Genomic DNA, 5232 nt, shown 5'->3' on the forward strand with positions numbered 1-5232 from the left:
GCTTTCAGTAATTTTTCTTTGTCTTTAATTTTTGCCAATTTGATTACTATGTGTCTCGGCGTGTTTCTCCTTGGGTTTATCCTGTATGGGACTCTCTGCGCTTCCTGGGCTTGGGTGCCTATATCCTTTCCCATGTTAGGGAAGTTTTCGACTATAATCTCTGCTAATATTTTCTCGAGTCCTTTCTCTGTCTCTTCTTCTGGGACCCCTATAATGTGAATGTTGTTGCGTTTAATGTGGCCTCAGAGGTCTCTTAGGCTGTCTTCATTTCTTTGCATTCTTTTTCCTTTATTCTGTTCTGCAGCAGTGAATTTCACCATTCTGCCTTCCAGGTCACTTATCCGTTCTTCTGCCTCAGTTATTCTGCTATTGATTCCTTCTAGTGTAGTTTTTGTTTCAGGTATTGTATTGTTCATCTCTGTTCGTTTGTTCTTTAATTCTTCTAGATCTTTGTTAAACATTTCTTGCATCTTCTCGATCTTTGCCTCCATTCTTTTTCCGAGGTCCTGGATCATCTTCACTATCATTACTCTGAATTCTTTTTCTGGAAGTTTGCCTATCTCCCTTTCATTTATTTGTTTTTCTGGGGTTTTATCTTGTTTCTTCATCTAGTACATAGCCCTCTGCCTTTTCATCTTGTCTATCTTTCTGTGAATGTGGTTTTTGTTCCACAGGCTGCAGGATTGTTGTTCTTCTTGCTTTGCTGTCTGCCCTCTGGTGGATGAGGCTATCTTATATTAATTAATTTTTTAAAAAATCTGGATCCCTATGCTACATAGTAATCCACTCTTCACAGTTGCTGTCTCAAAGTCTTTGCCTCTCTCCTTGACCAACTCTCACTCCACGTGGTCTAATAATATCTGAAAGTATGGAAACCACTAGGCCTGAACTTCTGCAGTTCTCTTTCCCTCTTTGGCACCTCAAAACTTTAATGTACATAGAATTGTGGGCTTTGTAATCAGCAGACCAGGGCTCTGCCACTTTCGGATTACGTCAAGTTGAGCATGTTGTCAATGTCTTTAAACCTAAGTTTCCTCATTTGAAAAAATGGAATTAATAAACCAATTGGATGGTTTAAAGAAGACAGCTGAATAGGACACTAAGTGTTGGTTTCTTTATGCCTTTAATATTCTTTCTGCTCTCTTTCTTTAGAAGATGACTCAAGGGGGACTTCCCTGGTGACACAGTGGTTAAGAATCCGCCTGCCAATGCAGGGGACACGGGTTCAATCCCTGGTCCAGGAAGATCCCACATGCCATGGAGCAACTAAGCCTACAAGCCACAACTACCGAGCCTGTGTTCTGCAACGACTGAAGCCCACGCACCTAGAGCCCGTGCTCTGCAACAAGAGAAGCCACTGCAATGAGAAGGCCATGCACCGCAATGAAGAGTAGCCCCAGCTCACTGCAACTAGAGAAAGCCCACGCGCAACAACGAAGACCCAACGCAGCCAAAAATAAAAAATTTAAAAAAAAAGAAGATGGCTCCAGGGACTTCTCTGGCAGTCCAGTGGTTAAGACTCTGTGCTCCCAATGCAGTGGGCATGGGTTCGATCCCTGGTTGGGGGACTAAGATCCCACATGCCGCACATGGCCAAAAAAAAAGGCTCAAATCTTTTCCAGGGTAAACTTCACCCTGGTGGGCTCCATCCACACGCTCTCACCATGGCCCTAATTTTGCTGTTACTTACCCCCCTCTCCTCCTTCTGCCACCTTCAGTCCCTCCCTCTCCACAATTTTCTTCCCCTATCTTATACAAACGTGCCCAAGTCCCAGCACCTTTAAAAACCCCTCTCAGCTACCACCTCAGCCCTCCTCTTCCTTTCATACCCAGCTGTGTTGGGAGGGATAAATCCTATATTAATTCACTACTATTATTTTTTAAATTCCCGTTCACTTCCTCCCTCTGCAGTCGTGCTTCTCCTGCCACCACGGTACTGAAATTAATGAATTAATTCACCAAATATTTATGGGCATTGATCATGATACCATGTTCTAGGATGGTGTCTGGTAATAGAGTCAGATCCGCACTCAAGTCACCATAATATTGTGCACTTAATAAAATATTTACTGGACAAATGTTACCAATGACCGATTGTCAAACCCAGTGGCTTCTGTTCAGTTTCACTCCACATGACTTGCCGGAAACTCCCCCTCCTGAGCTTTCTCTGCTCCTGCTTTCCCATGGCCCTTTGGTCTTGCTATATCTCCTTTGTAGTATCCTCTTAATCATGTGGGTGATTCCCTAGGCATCGTCTTCAACTCTCTTCCCTCTCACCCTTTTAACTTTACTCTATGAACTTCCTATAATTATAGCCACGTTCAGTGCGTGTGTGTGGGCACTTTTCTGGGAGGAGAGCTCATAGTTTTTATCAGCTCCATAAGGAGATCCATGATCCATCCAAACAAAAGCCCTGCCTGCTCCGTCTCATATTTTGGCAGTTCATCCACTTATATGACTCCCACTATCACCCAGATGCTGCTGACTCCTGGGTCTCTAACCCTGGCCTCTTTCCCAATCCTACCAAGGTCCACTCCTGGAGGGTCCTTCTAGAACAATAGTTCTCACCAGGCAGATGGCATGACCTCAGCATCCTGTTCCTTGTATCTCCCTCCGAGAGGCCTTGTGTGGGTTGGAGGTGATGGGCCAGGTGTGCACCTATAATCAAAGTCCTGGCGGGGACATGCTCCGACCTGGCTCTTGTATCCACCGAAGCCCTGAGTGACGCTGGCCATTTCCCCAGGCTCCTCCTCCGGCTCCAGGAAAGAGCTTCTTCTTTGGTCCAGCTCTTGGACAAAGCTGCAGAGTTGCCTGGGGCCATAATTCACAGTTCACTTTCACCAGAGCCTTCTCTCTCCAGAGTAACCAGGCCTCATATCTATTTGTTGATCAAATTCAACTGCTTCGGGGCTTCCCTGGTGGCGCAGGGGTTGAGAGTCCGCCTGCCGATGCAGGGGACAAGGGTTCGTGCCCCGGTCCGGGAAGATCCCACATGCCGCGGAGCGGCTGGGCCCGTGAGCCACGGCCGCTGAGCCTGCGCGTCCGGAGCCTGTGCTCCGCAACGGGAGAGGCCACAACAGTGAGAGGCCCGCGTACCGAAAAAAAAAAAAAAAAAAAAAAAAATTCAACTGCTTCCACCAGTGCAAGATCTTCTGTAATCTTTCCATCACCATCAACCTCCCTGCTCTCCTCATTCCCCCTGTCTATCGCAGACTCTCATCATCTCCCATATAGACTCCCACATGAAGGTCCTAAAAGTTATCTCTGCCTCACATCTTCCTGCTATTCATCCATCTTCCAAACACACAACTGACTATTTCATTTAAAAAAATAATCCCTCAACAGTTTTTTATTGCTTACATAATAAAATCTAAATGCATCATGAAAGACCCTCTACAATCAGGTTCCTTTTTCCTTTTTGAGTCATATCTCCAGCCATTCTTCCTTTACTCTCTGTTGTACACAACCACTCAGCTTCTTTTGGACTCTCCCACCTCTCTGCCTTTGCATAGGCTGGTCCTTATTCTTGAAAAGCTTTTTCCTGACTCTTAAGGAATCCAGCTCTTCCTTCGGTGCTCAGCTCAAAAGCGAGCTCCTCTGTAAACCTGCCTTTTCCTGCTTGAGATAATGAATCACTCCAGGACTCTCAAAGCAATTGGTGCAAACCTCCAATAAGCATGCCCTTCTCAGACAGTTCTGCCATTAATTGCGTGTGTGTTTCTCCCCTGATTAGAATGACAGTTTCCTGGAGGCAGGAATCAGTTACCCCCACTGCATAGAACAGTGCTTGTCTCTGCTACAGGCTCCACAAACGCTTGATGAATGAAGGAGGAAACAAATGGTGAACATTATCATGACCAGCACTACTGCTTGCCATTTTTGGTCTCCATCTCTCCTGAAGAGAAGGCAGATGCTTTCAGAGTATACCCACAATTTCCACAAAACAGATATTAAAATGTGGAAGGGAGCTATGAGATAGAAAAGAAAGAAGATAGTAACGAATAAAAACAGTCCAAATTTTGCTTCGGATCCAACTTACTTCTCTCTAGTTAGCAGTCAGTTTGTCGTCTTGATTGGCATTTTGAGATTTTTTTTTCAATTTCTTAGAAAAAGCATCTCGGCTGCAATGTGAAGAGAACTGGGGTAAGAGATGATGTGAGTCTGGACTAGTACGTTGTGGGGAAGATGGAGAGGTGGAAACAAACTAAAGAAACATTGGGACTTCCCTGGTGGTGCAGTGGTTAAGAATCCACCTGCCAACGCAGGGGATGTGGGTTCGATCCCTGGTCCGGGAAGTATGATCCCACATGCCGCGGAGCAACTAAGCCTGCGCACCACAACTACTGAAGCCCGAGCGCCTAGAGCCTGTGCTCTGCAACAAGGGAAGCCACCGCAATGAGAAGCCCACGCCCCCCAACGAAGAGTAGCCCCCGCTCGCCGCCACTAGAGAAAGCCCACGCACAGCAACGAAGACCCAACGCAGCCAAAAATAAATAAATAAATAACTTTATATTTAAAAAAAAAAAAGCTAAAGAAACATTAAGGAAGTGCAATTGTTAAGATGACACATTGAAGGATCAAAGAGATGGAAGAGCCAAGGGTCTGTTTGTTCATTGATTCATTCAACTAATATTTAATGAGTCCTGCTACTTGTCAGCGCTGTGAGAGGTGCGGGAAATTCAGTGGTGAAAAACATGTTGACCCTGACTTCAGGATGCTGAGTTTCTGATACTGCGGCTGACTAGCTGATGGTGCAAAGTAATAAACATCCAACCACGCTTACTTAGAATGGAAGCAAATTTGGGAAGCATTATTATTTATCCCTTACAGAATACAGCAGTGAGCGATACCTGGGTAGAGAGACAGATATGCCAATGAAACACCAGAAAGAAGATATCTGCTGTGTTCTAACAAAACGCTATTAAAAGTTTGAATCCTAATTACAAAAGTAATACATGTTTATTGTAGAAAAATTGGAAAATCATACAGTATCAAAGAAGGGGAAAAGATCTATAATTTCATCACATAGCTGTTAATAACCTTTATGTCCCTTCAGACATTTTTCACCATATAATGCCCAGGAAATGCATACAATATCAACTGGGCCAATACCCTAAATACAATTTCGTGGTCTGATTTTCATAATTTAAAACTTATTATGAACATCTGTCCATTTCAGAAGATAAAATTCTACAGTATCTTTTTTTTTTTTTTTTTTTTTTTTTTTTGCGC

This window comes from Physeter macrocephalus, chromosome 7 (assembly GCF_002837175.3).
Source record: "Physeter macrocephalus isolate SW-GA chromosome 7, ASM283717v5, whole genome shotgun sequence".
In the NCBI taxonomy this organism is placed as follows: Eukaryota; Metazoa; Chordata; class Mammalia; order Artiodactyla; family Physeteridae; genus Physeter; species Physeter macrocephalus.